General features: G+C 46.6%; 1 long non-coding RNA gene across 2 annotated transcripts; it reads right to left on the minus strand.

The window, feature by feature from the left end:
• Positions 1 to 1,791: 1,791 nt before the first annotated feature.
• On the minus strand, positions 1,792 to 12,535 carry LOC116075279. Of its 2 annotated transcripts, none has more exons than XR_004112501.1 (2): positions 12,470 to 12,535; positions 1,792 to 2,297 (listed from the first exon to the last, which is right to left on the minus strand). It is a non-coding gene; the product is annotated as an uncharacterized LOC116075279 (long non-coding RNA). The 2 variants fall into 2 exon arrangements; XR_004112502.1 differs by lacking the exon at positions 12,470 to 12,535 and adding an exon at positions 8,922 to 9,524.
• Between the last annotated feature and the right edge of the window lie 5,332 nt (positions 12,536 to 17,867).

A 17,867-nucleotide genomic window follows, 5' to 3' on the forward strand; every position in this document is an offset into this window, starting at 1 on the left:
CAGAATGATGGCTTGGCAGGTAAAAGAGTTTGCCATACAAGCCTAACAATTGAGTAGACTCTCCAGAGGCACAGAGGGAAGAGAGAGCCAGCCCCTCACCCTGCCCTGCAAAGCTGTTCTCTGACCTTCACGTGCAGGCCATGGTGTGAGGGCACCCGTACTCAATCACTCATCGCACACATGGCAACGCACAGTAATAATAATCACAATAATAAGACGATAGCAGAGGAGCAAATGCCCATTCTGAATGGATTCATGTAGGAGGCAGGCACGCACCAGAGGAGCCTGGGATGTTAAGCTCACAGCATTGTCCTTCAAGGAAAGGAATGCAGGACCTGGAGTGAATATGGCTTCCAGCCTGGTGACCTTCAGGCAATCTGTGTGACCAGAGAGTCTCCATCCCAGGACCTTCTCGTAAGCTTTTCTCAGTCAGTTAACAGAACCTATCTTTATGGAAGGTGCCATGTGTAGTTGACAAAGAGGTTCCATGTATTCATGTGTGATCTGTACTAAGTTTCCTTTGTTCCTCAAAGGGATTTAGGTATGCTATGATGTGAAGGCAGGACTAAATTAATCATTATAAGAATAGTTTTCAACATCTTGTGCTGTATTTAAATACACCTGAAATGGACCAATCAGAGTCCAGCTTCCAAAACTGAAATTTGAGCCTACACTGGCTACCAAGTTGTGTTGTACCAAACTGCCTCCCTGTCTCTCTGGGCTTGTCCCTCTGCTGCTTGTGAAGATTGCAAAGATGCCCCACCCCCATGCTCTGATGGGGGAGCTGCTGCCTGCATGGACTCTGATCTGCCTCTCTCTGGCCACGGGGTGAGACACCCATGGACAGGGCTATCCTCGCACACTGATGGACAGGGCTATCCTCGCACACTGATGGACAGGGCTATCCTCGCACACTGATGGACAGGGCTATCCTCGCACACTGATGGACAGGGCTATCCTCGCACACTGATGGACAGGGCTATCCTCGCACACTGATGGACAGGGCTATCCTCGCACACTGATGGACAGGGCTATCCTCGCACACTGGCTCCTCAGAGGGAAAATGTCTAATTTTCAGTGTATGCCAGTTTTCACAGAGTAGGCATTTCTACCATGGCTCATTTCAGATAACCAGTGTGATGGTTAAAGATGTGTGCAGTCCAAACAGTGCCGTGGCATTCACCTGCAATCCCTGCACTTGGGAGGTCACAGCAGGAGAACCAGGAGTTCAAGGTTGTTCTTGGCTACGAAGTGAGTTTGAGACTGACCTTGGCAAAACAAAACCCCTTCCAGGTGTGGTGCCAAGTGCCTTTAAGTCCAGCAGTAGAGAGGCAGAGACAGGAGGATCTCTGTGAGACTCAGGCCAGCATGGTCTATATAGCAAGTTCTATGTCAGCCAAAGCTATATAATAAGAACCTGCCTAAATAACAAAGGAATAACCAAAAAACCCACTCAAAAACAAGCAAAACGTGTGTAGAATGGGCTTTCAAGATCTTGTAAGCGGCCAGTAGCACTGCCTGGGGCCTCTGACAACAACCCACACTGGATTTTTCCTTCCCCTCCTAGTAAGACCTTGGGCATTCATTGATTCTGTGCGAGGCTCTTCCGAAAGCAGGCAGGCTAGAATTTAAACACTGACCAAGGCTGGAGGGTTAGCACTGTGAGGGTCACATCCTTCAGCTCCATCACTATATGGAGGCAGAGGCAGGTGGAGCTCTGTGAGTTTGGGACAGCCTACAAGAGGGAGTGACAAGCCACCTAGGACTAGAAATGAAAAGGAGCCCGTGGTGTTCACACATAAAGATCTCATGTATAGAGCGAAGCTGATGTTAAGAAGTGAGGGAGGAAGAAGGCAAGACATGGAGCCTCCATCCGAACCTGTCCTGTCTCTGCAAACACAGGATTGGGCCTTCGGGATACCGCCTTTTGAATTTCCAGCTCTTTCCTGCATCCCGTTGTGGACGGTGACTCTCTAGCACCAAATACCCCAATTCTTAATAACGATGTTACTTTAGTCCATGTTGGCATTGGCTTGTGGTGATTGAAGGGCTGAGGGAGGAGAGAGTATACCCTTGAATGGGGTGAAGCAAGCAAGAGAGCGAGCATGAGGGATCCATCTTGATGGGGAAACCCCCATCAGACAAGGAAATCAGAGCTTGGGCAGACAGATGTAGGTTTCGGTACTTCCGGTGACCCAGTTGCCTTCCTTCTTATCCCATCCCTCCTGGGATGCTGCTGTCAGCCAGCCATGTGGTCTCCAACAGTTCCCACCAGCATTCCATTTACATTCTATAGCCTGGGATGGAGGAAGGAAAAGAGGTCAGTGCGACTCCAGGGTCCCACATAACACGTCTCAGAGATCCTTGATCAGGACACAGGAACGACAGTGCGTAGACACAGGGAAGGCTGAGGAAGGCAGTCTTTCCTCTGGGGAGCAGTTTACCTGACTAACTATTCGATTACTGTGGAGGGAGTAAGGAGTGGGTTCTGGGTGTCATCTGTTAGCCTCCTGGTGAAGAGCCAGTCACCTGACCTCTCAGGAGGAACCAGGTGAGCATAGGGTGTCAGCTGGCACATCTTCACACCTTCACAGACGACCTGTGAAGGCTGTTCCCATCGAGGTCAGAAAACCTGGGATGGAACTTAGGGCCTGTTCTCACTGAACAAGTGTGATGGTTTGTGTATGCTTGGCCCAGGGAGTGGCGCTATTTGGAGGTGTGGCCTCACTGTAGGCGTGGGCTTTAAGGCCTTACTTATAGCTAGTCTTCCGCTAGCAGCCTTCAGATAAAGATGGCGAACTCTCAGTCCCTCTTGCACCATGCCTGCCTGGATGCTGCCATGCTCCCACCTTGATGATGATGGACTGGCCCTCTGAACCTGTAAGCCAGTCCCAAATATATGTTGTCCTTGACTTGCCTTGGTCACAGTGTCTCTTCACAGCAGTAAAACCCTAAGACAGCAAGTAAGAGTTCTACAGAGAGGGCCAAACTACTGCACTGAACAAATAGAGCTCGAGTTACTCTGTGTGTGTGTGTGTGTGTGTGTGTGTGTGTGTGTGTGTATGTACAAGCATGCACAGACATGTGTGCAGGTGTGCATTGTACATTCATCTGTGTGTATGGTACACATGCAGGTCAGAGGACAACGTCAAGTGTCATTCCTTGGGTGCTGTCTACCACTCTTTCTGAGACTGAGTCTCACTAATCTGAGAATTGCCAAGTGAGCCAGGCTGACAGGCCAGAATGCCTTGGAGAACTGCTGTCTCCATTTCCCTAGTACTAGAAACCATTGCAACCATGAACCACCATGCCTGGCTCATTTGGGGGGGGGGGGTTGGGGGTGAGAGTCCTGGAGATCAAAGTCAGATCCTCATGCCCACAAGGCAGCCACTGAGTTATCTCCCCAGCTCCCCTGGGTTAACCCTCACAAAGGTCCTAGGTCCTTTCCTCTCAGTCCAGTGTTGGGGAGGAGTTTTAGGAGCCTTGGGGGACTTCGGGGAGGGTATGCATAATGTTAAAGTGCAATTTCTCTCTCTCTGTCTCTGTCTCTCTCTGCCCAAGGGTCATCTTCCTGGACTTCTGTTTGTAAGCTGCAATTCTAAGAATGTCTCTTTTATCAGTTGCATTGCTAGCTGTGTTTACTCTCTCTTCTCCATGCAGACTGCCAAAAGTAGGCAGAGCTGAGAGGAGAAAATGTCTTAAACTGATGGAATACATAATTTTTCTTCTAGGAAGGTATCAGTCTTCAGGCACCAAGCTTACAGATGAGGATGGCTCTGCCAAGCTCAGGTTTGCCTGTTATGATCTCTGCCATCAGCTTGTCCCCAGAGGGACCACCAGGCAAGGCAGGGCAGAGCCCAGGAGAGGCCAAAGGCCCTGAGGGGGGCTCAGCTCCTGTTAGAGGGAAAATGGGGTTTCCTTTTGTGGGTTCCTGGTCTCATTAACAAAATAAACTCAGATAGACTCAGAGGGAAGCTTGTGGACTATTTTATTGTCGTTTGAGAGTAAGGCCGGCAAGCTACAAACCTTAACTGCTTCCTGGAAGAGGGAGATGGAGAGCAGAGAATGGCATGCCTTCGGGGGTGGGCTTCAAGAGAGCGGGCAGGTTCAGCAAGGAAGGGTGCCAAGCAACTGGGGCTTGGAGGGGGTTAAAGAAAGAGAGTGTACAGAGGATGGAAGCAAGTGTTTGGCCAGTAGCCAAAGACGAGGCAAGAGGGGAAGGAGAAGTTACATTTTTGGAGTTAAAACTGGGAAAAAGGGGCTGCCTTAATAGGAAAGATCTGCAAGCAGCTGGATTGAGGGAGGGACTTCCCTGGGAGGTATACACATGTTATCTCATTAAGAGAGTAATTATTTCCCCCAGCTCTGTAGCACCTTCAGGTGAATCTGTTTTCCTGAGGGGTAGTCTCTGCTGGCTAGGTGAGTGACAGGTCCAGCTGGATTCCCTCTTAAATGAGAAGACAATAGGCATGTATTGTGCAGTTCCGACTGTCAGTTTTCCATCCAAAGCCAGAGGTAGAACTCAGATTCAATTCTTTTGACTAGAATGAAGTAACTTGCCTTAATGGGCCTCCCAGAGCTACCTAACACTTCCTCCATTGGCTACCCTCAGTTGTAGCCTCCTCCACAGATGAGTCTCTGATTGGTATTAAAGTCTCTGACATTCAAGAAATCCTTAGTCAATGATTAGCATAAAAATTCACCTCATTGCTATGCATGAATATTTTAGTATCATCTACTGTTTTGAGTTGAGTTGCTTCTCTTACGGTATCAGCTCAGATCTGATTCTGGTATGCTAGTTGAATTGTGCATTTACTTAATATTTATTAGGGTGATAGTAGCTAGTCTTTATTGAGTGAAACACCAGACAAAGCGCATAGGGCAATTCATTTACTCTCAAGACAGCCTCAAGGGCTTCTGGGTGTTCCTGTACAATCTGTGCTGGCAAGGAAGATGTGAGAGATTTGGTGGGGCTTCGGGCTACCTTGCCTCTAGTCCGTAAGCTGTGAGGGGCTAGAAGCCTATTATACCCCGCAAAGGTGACAGCCAGACTGGTGCATTTATAGCTTAGCTGACCCAAGACACACACTCTCTCATGTCCTACTCATTATCCAGAATAGGAAATAGAGGTGTAAAAATGTTAAACTTCCTAAAGTCATATGCAGACAGGAGGTGGCGTAAGGTCTTAAACCACGAGGCCTATGTCAGGCACAAGCTCTTCCCCTCGACACTGTTTGCATAGGGTCTTTTCTGCTCCTTAGGGCTGCTGTCTTGAGTCAGAAGCACCTGAAAGACGTGCGTGCACATACAAATGATCGCCTTCCACATTGTATGGCATTCTATGCCAGCCGTGCATTGAAATTAAAAAAAAAAAAAAAAAAAAAAAAAAAAAAAAAAAAAAGAACATTGCTCAGGCTCCACGGACAGAGATGTACAGCTGCCAAGCCCAGCTGCTTGGAATTTTACAGTGCAACAAGCAGAGAATAGGGATGGAGAGCTGTCAGGAAAATGATACCCTAAGGAAATCAGCCCCTTCATTCCCTTTCCTGTGTGTGAATAGTTCTGATGACCAACCAGAGCCTGGAGGGTGGAAATCAGGAGCCAAGGCTTGCTCAAAGGGGAAGGTTTATAAACTGCCTGGCCACTTAGCTCCCCTGCCTTCCACTTCACATCTTTGCGGAGCCCTGCAGACCTGCCTGTCCATTAAACACACCTCCCTCTAACATGGCTTAAAGCTGCTGCTTCCATTCAATACATTTCTTGGATTATGGTTGCCCTACCTGCTACCGCGCCCCTCAGATCCCTCCCCTCTTGCTCCCTGATGCCAGAAAGTCCTTCAATATGAAACAAAGCCTTTCATTTCATAGAAGGCGATGAGGCTTAAAACACAAGCACCCCTTGGAGAGGCAGCACATTGATTCAAATACACACCATGTGCTTTAGGTATAAATGAGGGATCGGGTGCCCCACCTCCCCAACCCAGCAGATTTTGAAGAGGGAAGGGCAGGGAGGAAACATGAGTGCCAGAAAAATCAAGTGTTGGAGGAAGGGCACAGAACAGAGAGGCCAGAGCTTACCAAGGTCATTCTCTGTGGCGCTGGCTTGTGACAAGTGTCCTGAGCTCCTCCTGAGTGGGAACTGTACAGCCAGGTGCAGAGGCGACTGTGGCACACAGAGGGTATGGGTGGGTTCAATGTATAATGCCAGCAAGCCACTGAACACCTTGTATCTTAATGAGAGTCACAGAGCCTACTTCACAGGCTGCTTCGCCATTTCTTCTTTAACTATGTTAAAGTACACACTAGGAAATTATCTATCCAGCCATGTTTAGGAATATAAACTGCCTGGCCACTTAGCTCCCTTGCCTTACACATCACATCTTTGCGGAGCTCTACTCTGCAAAGGATCATGGGTCATTTTATAGTTCTGGGACCATCACTACTGCAATAGATCAGAAACGCTTTCATCTGAAAAGACTACCCTTGGGCACCTCATGTACATAGTGTATGCAACGTTTGTCCTTCTGTGACTGTCTTATATTAATGAGAAGATGTTCTCAGGTTCATGCATGTTGCAGCATGTGTCAGGTCCTCAGGTTCACGCATGTTGTAGCACATGTCAGATCCCCATTCTGTTTAGATCTCAGCAATATTCTACTCTGTGTATGCACTACATTTTGTTACCCATTTATCTGCTTAGTAATTGTGATGGTGTTGCTATGAATATACATATACACATACACACAATTGCTGGGTCACACTGTAACTTTAGAGGTGAGTATACTGTAATGAATAGCACTATACCATTTTACATCCCCATGGATAGTGTACAAGAATTTCAAGTTTCTACAAGAAACCATAGTAATATTCGTTATTTTTAATTGTGGGATTTTTTTTGCTATTGTTGTTATTGTTATTGTTTGTTCTGGAGGCAATGTGTCATGTAGCCCAGGCAGGCTTTGAGCATACCATGGAACAAAGGCGCTAGACTTGAATCCCTGATCCTCCTGCCTCCTCCTCCCATGTGCTAGGATTGCAGGCATAAATGTCACCATGCCAGGCTTTATCTCAATTTTTTATGTGAACTCAAATATAGCTGTCTGTGGGTACATCCAGAAACCAAGGAGTTGTGTGAATCCAACTAAAGAAGACTGGGAAGACGGGCAATGGTGGCGCACGCCTTTAATCCCAGCACTTGGGAGGCAGAGGCAGGCAGATTTCTAAGTTTGAGGCCAGCCTGGTCTACAGAGTGGGTTCCAGGACAGCCAGGGCTACGCAGAGAAACCCTGTCTTGAAAAACCAAAAAAGAAGAAGAAGAAGAAGAAGAAGAAGAAGAAGAAGAAGAAGAAGAAGAAGAAGAAGGAAGAAGACTGGGAAAATATAGGACAGGATGCCAATATTGACACAATGGGTCATACACTGAACAGGGAATCATCATTCCCCCTGATCTCTTAGTGTCAAGCATCTCACAAAAGCTCTTGCTACCTTGATGTCATTCATGTCTTCTCCTCTGTGGGCTCTATCACATTTGGTCTGGGTTCTTCTTTTTCCACCCTTTACCTCCCTAGATTCATCCCCAATCACTAGATAGGATAGAAGAGAGAGGAATTAGGAAACCCCTGAACCTAATTTCTTTCCTTTTATTTCTTCTTTGAGCATGACTACAAACAAACCACAACCATCCCCCCCCCCCGGAGCCCTAGCATTTATGTACCCTCTGAAAAGTTGCCAGAATTCCGTACGTAACACAATCACAGAAATTATCTGCAGCTGGCAAAACCACGCCTCTGCTAGAGCGCGAGGCAAACCCTAGTCAGCTGCTATGGACAGTCTGAAGCACTGGAAGTCCTGGGACCCCTCCCCCACCCCCACCCCCTTACACCTGGGATTAAATGAAAGCACATTCTTAACCAAAATCCCAGAATTCTCACTACATTCCTCTGCGTCCTTTTCGGCGTTCTTCCCTTGTCTGATCTTCCCAACTGTGAACCTGGGACCTCAATGCTCATTTTCCTTTTGCAGAGTTGCTCTTTGGGATATATTTTCTGACTTCACTTTTGAGTATCCTTTGCTAGACCCCACCTCACACGTGGGGCTCTAACAAGCCATGCATAAAGCAGGCAGCATGTTTAGGGTTGGTACTTAGCCTCTTCCAAAACCTCTCTTTCTGTTCTCGTTGGTAGAATAGAGTAGGAATCTTCCTGGAGCCGGGAGAGCACTGCACCTCTGAGCAATGCTGTAGCCCTCCAAGTGCGTCCTGAAGATGCACTAGTGAAGTGGTGGTTTTAACAGGAAGCTGATGTATACGGCTTACTCTAGAGACATTGCCCCAAACTTCAGAACCAACTAACCACAGGAAGCTACCGAGGAACAGGTAATCTTTGACTTTTCCCCAGAACTTTAGAATGCTCTCCTTCAAGTGTGCAAATGGCTGGTATTACCCATTGCTGTGGTAATAGTCTAAGGGGCTATTTCGTTGCTTGACAAATCTGCTGTTCCCAGCGACCCTTTAGTAGGAAAAGGAGATGAATAAATCTGAACTTTGTAAGAGAGGGAGGCTTATCTTCATGTGTGTCTGCATCTATAACAAACGACAGTAGTGTCCCTTATCTGAGCTTCAGTCACCTGCAGTTATGTGCATCAAGTATAGCCTGAAAATATGAAATGAAAATTTCCAGAAACAAATGATCCTTCCATTTTAAATTGTGCATCACGGGGCAGGAAAGATGGCTCAGTGGATAAAGGAGCTTGCTGCCAAGCTTGATGACCTGAGTTTGATCCTCTGGATCTACATGGTGAAAGGAGAGAACCAACCTCCAAAAGCTGTTCTCTGACTTCCATGTACATGCTATGGTACATGTGTACCCCCGAAACACACATAAACAAAATAAATACATGTAATTTAAAAAATTACAACTGTACCTCATTTGAATAGTGTGACGACATGTTGGTCTGCCCATGCCATCTGCCTGTGACTCATCTATTTGTCCAGCATCCCTTGTTGAATATTCAATATGGCCATCAGTCACTGAGTAACCTGGCTATCAGGTTCCTGTGGTAGAGTGTGACTCCTCTTGACACTCTGACAAAATGCCCAACAGAAACAACTTGAGAGAGTCGCTTGAAAGAGGAGAGGATTATTTAGGGTGCCGGGGTGATGAAGCATTGGGGCTGGAGTTCTCAGCAGATGCTCATATTTTGTGGTGGGTGAGGAAGCACAGCGGTGGGACGGGAACTGGGGAAGGTTGTAACTCTCAAAGGCCTGACCGCAGTGGCCCACATTCAAAAGCCACACAGTCCACTCCAAAGGTCCCACAGCTTCCCCACACAGTATCTCAAGTTCTAAATAAAATGTTCACATTCAGGAGGCTGTGAGGGACATTTCACATTCCCACCATCACATCCAGCAATCTTTGTATTACTTAAAAATGACATCAAAGAACAAAAGTAAATGTTGGTAATTTTATAGAGTTATAACTTCTATTTTATTATTAGCCATTGTTAATTTCTTGTTGTATCTATCCTGTAAATTAAATGAGCATGGATATGTTTGCATAGGAAAAATCAGTATCGACAGGGCTTGGCCTGCTGGGTTTCAGGATTTAGGCATTTGCGATGTATATTTTGTGGACTAAAGGGGACTCTTCTAGACTGGGTAAATTATAAACAGCAGACATTTCTTTATCAGGGTTTAGGAGGCTTGGAAATCCAAGAATAAGGTGTAGTAGATCCCATGTCTGCCAGGAGCCTCTTCCCCATGGGTATGGCCTTCTCTGTCTCCTCACACGGTGAGAAAGCAAAGGGGGAATACTTGACCAGTGTCACTCCTCAGGCCTCTGCCTTCAGGGACCTTCCCTTCCTAAGACTGTCTTGTTGAAAAGCCGGTCTCAGCATATGACACATCAAATCATGCAGGCCTCTTAGGAAGAGTGGCTAGGACTCGCCCTTCTGCTTTGAGTCTGTGATATCAAGACCTCTGTTAGGCTCTGGAGGTCCTGATCCAGTGTGCCAACAGGACAGAAGACATGCCCAGAGAGGATGTCACCAAAAGGCAAGGGCCACCTAGACTGACAGCAAGAGGAACCAGGGCTTGGTGGGGATGGCAGAGGTGAACTGAGGCAGCCAGGCAGAGCAGGAGAGACTCAGCACACCCAGTGTGCATCAGGACCGACGTCAGGATGGAGGGCATGTCCAGAGAAGGACAGATATACTGGAGGAGTGATCACTCCTCTATGGGGACTTAGGCAGCCTAGGAGGGCCATTCTCAGACAACAACATGAGGGTGGCTATCTCCCTTTATACATGGTGGGCCACTAGAGTTCACTCTGCCTTCTCATGATTGTAAGTAAAGCTTTAAAAATGAAAAGACCGGGTTAGTAAAAAAAAAAAAAAAAATTCCTTTCTTCCCTTTTATTTCTTGGATTAATGCTAAGCATCATCTCTGGTTTGATTTAGTTTCGTGGGAGTGAAGAAAACTACCTTTATTTGATATGTGCAAAATTGCCAAGTGTTATAAACTACATTCTTATGACCATTATCCTTCAAATTCATATGCTGAAATCTCATACCTACTGCATATAATTGCATTAGGGGATAGGGCCTTTGAAGGGCAACTAAATTGTGGCAATGAGACCTCGTGGATAGGATTAGCACCCCTGTAAAAGGGGCCAGAGGACATCCCAGGCTCCTCTACTGAATGAGACAGAGCAAAAAGGCCACTCATGAACCAGGAAGCAGGCTTTCCACCAACACACAATACACTTCTAGTGTCTTGGACTTCTAGCCTCTGTTCCAAACCTCTGAAACTGTAAGCCAGCCCCAATTAAATGTTGTCCTTTATGAAAGTTGTCATGGTGTCTCTTCACAGAAATAAAACCCTAACTAAGGCAGAAGTTTGTACCAGGGACTGAGGTATTGTAGTGTTAGACTTCACCATGTTTTTGTTTGGAGTAATGTGGATTTGAGGACTTTGGAAGGCAGCGTAATGCTTTAAGTAGGGCTTAATGGGACATTCTAGTAGGGATACGGAGGATGGTGGTGCTGAGGGTAGTTGAAGCTGTAGAGGCGTGCTGGCTCAAGAGATTGCAGAGAATTTCAGTATGTTGCCCAGAGATCATTCTTGTGATATTTTGATGAAGAGTATATCTGCTTTTTGCCCTTGTGTTTAGAGTCTGCCTGAGGCTAAGGTGAAGAAATTCAGATTAATTTCATTGACAAAGGAAGTCTCAGAAAAGTCTAGCACAGACTCTGTCCTCTGGTGTACTCTCATGAAGAGCATTTTGATCAAGCATAGCAAGCTTAGAAAGGAAAAAATACAAACTTTATGATTTGAATAATAAAGAAGCTCCAGGAAGTGGAATGGAGCTAAATCCTGTGTTCAAGGATATTAAATGGAATTAAGGGAGTGGTGATCTTGGGGTAAGATCCCACCCAGCTAAGCTTATGGCTTGTATGTTTGCAGTTGAACAGGGATAGTTATACCACATTGGGTGTTATTATGAACTGGTTATTGTTTTTTGCCAGGCACTCTCCTCAGACTGGAGAGGTGTTCCAGAGAGAAGGGGTGTTTGAGAGTGGTAGTAAATCATGGGATACAAGTTGATGACCTGTGTTCTGCTCAAGATGCTTTCCAAGATAGCCCTCTGCTCAAGACAGATCTCTCTTGCTCAAAATAATTCTAAAAACTCTCTGGGTAGCTCATCTCTTGCAGACTAAAAGCCTGGTCTTTTATTATATCTTAATTTAGCAATTTACTCCAGATTTCCTTTTGATTATCCTATGAATGAGCATTTCTTGACTCTAGCCCCCTGAGCCTTAGAAAAAGACAGCAAGCACATTTTTTAAAAAACATTTCAAATGAATTCAGAAATCTGCTTCCCTTTGTAAGCATAAACAATAAACTTACCTGGGTATGATCCTGTATTGAAATTACCATTCCTACCACACTCTGTCCCAGCCTCACTCTGTCCCAGGCTGCCACTGAACTTGGGAATCTGCCTGCCTTTGTATCTTTCAGACAAGCTAGCTTCTCTATTCTTTTAGGTCTATGAAGTCCCTTCTATAATTCATATTGCATCCTTTTATTTTGCATAGTTGAGAAATTATATATTTTTGAACTCTTGTTTTCATAGTTCTTTCCTACAGCCTTAAGGGTTATCCAGAAGGTTTCAAAATTTACCATTTTTGCTAAGAACACAGACACACCTTTCCCTCCCAGATTCATGCTGTCTCTAATTGTCATAGAGTCATTAACCTTGGCAGAAAGGACTTTCCCCAACAACCTAGGCAGGGAGAATATATATATATATATATGCATGCAAACAAGTCCCATGCCCAGCAATCATCAACACTTGTGGCTCTGTTCCAGGGGCAGGAAACCATGTCACATCATCCCCTCTACATGGCCAAACACAACTCAACAACTGTGCTTCAATCTGGATCAAACTACAATCCAGAAGTGGAAAGCATACCTGTGATCCAGATCTTGAGGTTGGAAGACACAGGCTTTTGATTCAGAGCTTGAGGCATAGTGGCAGTGAAAAGCTTAGGCTCAGGCATGGTGGTGTACATCTTTAATCACAGGAGACAAAAGCAAGCAGATCTCTGAGTTCAGGGCCAACCTGGAAGAGAACAAATTTCAAGTAGAGAAAACCTTAGTTCCAGGCATGACGGTACATGCTTTTAATCCCAGAACTCAGGAGATAGAAGCATGCAGTCAGGGTCAGTCTACAGAGCAAGTTCCAGGAAAGCCAAGCTGAGGCAGTGAACGAGTTGGAAAACAGAAAGCTGGTAATGATGCAATAGAAACAAGAGGGGTGTGTTCAAGCCCCAGCAATCAGAATTTGGCAGCTTCAGCCATGTGGCTCTGGCTTTACAGTCCAGAGTAGAAGGAACTACTGGGACAATTGATGCTAGTTAGCTGGAGCTAAGGAATTAATGGTGATTAAGAAGAGACCAGCATCATGGAGGTGACATCTTCTGGGAAGTGTTTCCTGAGAGCACAGAGAAGCTCTGTTCCAGAGATAACCAATGTTGTACTTCATGCTGCAGATGGACTTGGTAATGTGTTTAGTCACCCGAGTGGTACTGGTTTTGAAGACATAAAGGGGACATGGAGAACAACTGAGACTCGGCACTGTGAGAGGCCAGGAAAAGGCCACTGGTGAAGGGGCAGCCTTGGTTGCAGTTGACAGTCCAGGAATGAAGTTGAGGCTTGGCATCATGATTGGAGCCACTTGATGAAGCCCAGTTGCAGTGGAAAATCCCAGTGTAGCACGGGATGACAACCAGAAACAGAAGCAGCAATAGAGGGGAGTCAGCCAGAGCCTAGAGTGTTACAGAGAACAAAGCTGGAGAAGTTACCCAAGCCCTTTGGAGGAGCCCAGAATATGATGTGCAGATCCCAGACATTGGAACAAGAAGCTGTGAAGCTGAAGTTGCCTTGAAGACCCCAAGATGTTAGAGATGCCAGAGCTGTGGGATACTAGCCAAGGAAAGCTGCTAACATGGAGTGGAACCAGTCCAAGAGAAATAAGTTTGTTGTAGTCATCAAAGCTGAAAGGAGTTGGACATTAGACACGGAGATGCAGAGTTTGGAGTTTGCCCAGATGGTTTGTGATCTTGCTTTGGCCCAGTATTTCCTCACTATGATGTTTTGAAATGGTAATGTATATCTTGTGTTATGATATACTGGAAGTATGTGATCTACTTTTTTATTTAGATTTTATAGGAGGTTACAGTCAAGAGATGGCGTGAATCTCAGAAGAGACTTGGAACTTTTAAACGTTGGTACTGTACTAGATTATGGGGACTTTTGAAATCAGACTAAAATGTAGTTTGTATTATGCTATGGCTAGGCATGACCCCCATAGCCTATGGGTACCAGGGAGTAGAATGTGGTGATTTGAATATACTTGGCCCATGGGAAGTGGAGCTATGGCCTTGTTGGAGGAAGTGTGTCATGTGAAAGTGGGCTTTGAGTGCCTCTTCCTGACTGTCTGTGGAAGAGAGTTTCCTTCTTGCTACTTTTGGATCAAGCTGTAGAACTCTTACCTACTTCTCCAGCACCATGTCTATCTAAACACTGCCATGCTTCCTGCCATTATCATAATGGACTGAACCTCTGAACCTGTAAGCCAGCCTCAATTAAATATTGTCCTTTATGAGAGCTGCCTTGGCCATGGTGTTTCTTCACAGGGAATAAAACTCTAAGATACATACACACACACACATACACACAAACATACACACACATACACATACATACACACATACATACACACACACACATATACACACACACATACACAGACACACACACACATACACACACATACACATATACACACATACACACACATACACACACACGTACATACAGATACACACACATACACACACATACACACATACACATGCACACGTACATACACGCACATACACACATACACACATACACACATACACACATACACATACACACACATACACACACATACACACACACACATACACACATATACACATACACATACACACATACATACACATACACACACATACACACACATACACACACACATACACACACACACATACACAGACACACACACATACATACACATACACACATACACACACATATACACACACATACACACACACACACACACACATACACACACACACCCTCACTCACAGGCTGCAGGTCAGCTAATCCAACAATGGCTAGCTGTCACTGAGTCCAAGAATCTAGTAGTTGCTCAGTCCCACAAGGCTGAGTATTTCAGCTGATCTTCTATATCTGCTGAAATTCTGAAGAGGTATGTTCCAATGGCCATGAGAGAATAGTTGTGTAAGCAAGGCAAGGCCAAGCAGGCAAAAAGCACAAATTTTCCTTCTTTCATGGCCTTACAGTGGCTTCCAGCAGAAGGTGTGGCCCAGATCAAAGATGTCTTCCCACCTCAAGTCCAAATCAAAAAAAAAAAAAACAGATCAAAATCTGAATCAGAGACTTATCTTCCACCTCAAAGGTCTCGACTAGATATGAACTCACTGACTTTCAACTAAGCAAAAAAAAAAATCTCTCAATCTCTCAAAAGTGTGCCCTCCATTTCTGGATTATAGTTCTGTGGTGGTTTGACTATGCTTGGCCCAAGGAGTAGCAAGTTAGGAAAATGGCCTTGTTGGAGTAGGTGTGGCCTTGTTGGAGGAAGTGTGTCATTGTGGGTGTGAGCTTTAAGACCCTTGTCCTAGCTGCCTGGAAGCCAGTCTTCTCCTGTCTGCCTTTAGAACGAGATGCAGAACTCCCAGCAACAAAGTCTTCCATATTCCTCCAAGGATGGCCCGTGAAGTCCCTCTTAAAGCATTCCATTGCACTCCAAACCCAAAGTCCCAAACTCTACATTCTTCCAAACAAAAGCGTGATTAGGCTTATCACAGCAATACCCCAGTCCCTGGTACCAACTTAGGGTTTTATTGCTGTGAAAAGACATTATAACCAAGGCTGGCTTAGAGGTTTAGAGGTTCAGTACATTATCATCATGGGAAGAATTGCATCACACAAGTAGACTTGGGGCTGTGTGGGGTAAAAATGGGGTCCCGCATCCACTAGGGGCTAGAGCTGCTAGGCAAGGCTGGAGATTAAAAGTTTTGACTGTGTGCACCCCCATGGCACCACCCTATGGGCCTTTGCCTGTGAGAAGCTGCAGGACTCTGCTCTGGGGCTGGGGAAGGCACAGTCTGAGGTTCCTTGGAACTGCCGGAATGGCTCGTGGTCCCTGGGCCTGCACAGAGGCCAGGGACGTCGGGTTCTCACTCTTGGACATCCCAGACACCACTGAATGCAGCATGAGAGCTGAGAATGGGCGTGGGCCCTAGGGTGGACTCTGGCCCAGGGCCTAGGGAAAAGGGTGAGAGGAGGGGGCTCCAGCAGGTTCCCACGGAGAGGAGAGTCTTTGGCTTGCTCAAGCGGCTGGGGTTGGTGGCAGCCATCTGGGAATGCTAAGAAGCTTCCTGGTGGGAGGTTAGATGCATGGTTCCTTAGAGGAAGACCTGCTCCATTGCTCCAGCATAACAGTTCCCAATGGGAAGAGGCAGTCCATGGTTTTAAGGCATTTATTGTAGAAATGAAGAGGGAGAGAGAGAGAGAGAGAGAGAGAGGAGAGGAGAGAGAGGAGAGAGGAGAGAGGAGAGAAGTAGAGGCCAGCCATGGCCGTGGAGAGAAGGGGGAGGGGAATGGGAAGAGAGGGGGCAAGTGGGAAACAAGAGTAAGAGAGACAAGAGAGTAAGAGAGGGAGGAGGGAGGAGGAAGGAGGGAGGAGGGGAGAGGGAGAAGGGGGCAAACAGCCCCTTTTATAGTGGGCTGGGTCTACCTGGCTGTTGTCAGGTAACTGTGGGGATGGAGTCCAGACAGAATACCAGGGGCTTGGAGCATTGCCTACGTGTCTGATGGCCACACACCTCTCTTGGGGGGGGGGGGGGTGCTGTGGGAGGCTGCAGCTGCGACAGGAGCCAGGGGCCCAGGATGCGTGGCCGAATACCTGCCATCCCTTAGGGTCACCGGGGTTCAAGGCCTTGCTCGACTGGGGACCAGCTCACTACCCCACAGGGCTAGAAAGCCAAGAGTTCTACAACTTGATCTGAATACAGCCAGGAGGAGACTCATTTCTGCAAGCAGCCAGAAGGAAGGTCTCTTCCATACTGGGCAGAGCCTGAGCATAGGAGGCGGTGACATATGACATACTACTTCCAACAAGGTCATACTTCCTCCAATAAGGCCATATATCTTAATAGTGCCACTCCCTATAGCCAGTCATTCAAACCAGCACATAGTCTAACTCTCTGAAACAGTAATGCCTAATTAAACACTTTCTTTTCTGAGTTGCCTTGGTGATGGTATCTTCTCACAGCAACAGAAAGGCAACCAAGACAAGCCCTAACTGACAAGAGATGTAGAAATCCCTGGAACTTGGCAAACATGAAACCCTTTACTTCTGGACTTTTTGACTCAGTGTGAGATGGTTGGCCCGTATCTCATAGCCACGACCTGTTCCTTTTGACTCATGTGTAAACACAGATCCGTAGTGACAGGCAGTCATGGCCTTGCCTGTTCATTGCTTCCTTCCTTCCCCTCTTGAGGGTTGTCAAGAGTTGTATAAAGAAAGGGAACTACCTCAGCTGCACTCAGACTTGTCGGAAGCAGTCCAGAGCTGAGCAGCCAAGGGAGGAAAGATACCTACAAGCGAGACAGCTCTGGCTGCTCCACAAATTAGCTATGCATCCTTCTAGAAGCTACTGGGTGTCTCTGAGTCTTGTGTTCCTCGAAAGCATGGTGGGAATGGCAGCTTCTGCATCTCTCGGGTCTGCTGGAAGGGTTAAAGGTGTGCAGAGGTCCCCAGGGAAGAGCTGCTCCCTGGAGGCTACACGTGAGCAGTGGAAAGCACTGGGAACCTGAGGTGTTTATGTCCCAGTCCCAGGCATGGCCTCTGTCATTCCTCTTTCAGTCTAAGCTCGCTAGGCATGCGCAGACAGAAGTTTCTCAGTGCAGGAGACTATAAACAGTTTACATCGTTGGGCTGCTTTCCAATGGGGGCCCAGCAGAAGCTCTGAGCAAGGAGCTATTATCCCATTCCCCAAGCTCAGGATGGATTCAGAGAGGAGGCTTGCTGCCCTTCCCATGGGCCCTCAGACCACAGCTCTGATTGGGTGGAGACTGGAAGAAAAGGCTGTCCTGACCCCTCATGGAAAGGGTTCCCAAGGCACAGGTTTCTAGAAACCCCTCTGAGGCTCTACTCAGCCCATTTAAGGACAGCTATGAGAAATGACTGGTCTTCTTCTCACCTCCTCCCCTCCCTCCCTGCTGATCCC

Source organism: Mastomys coucha, unplaced genomic scaffold (assembly GCF_008632895.1).
Source record: "Mastomys coucha isolate ucsf_1 unplaced genomic scaffold, UCSF_Mcou_1 pScaffold3, whole genome shotgun sequence".
Classification (NCBI taxonomy): Eukaryota; Metazoa; Chordata; class Mammalia; order Rodentia; family Muridae; genus Mastomys; species Mastomys coucha.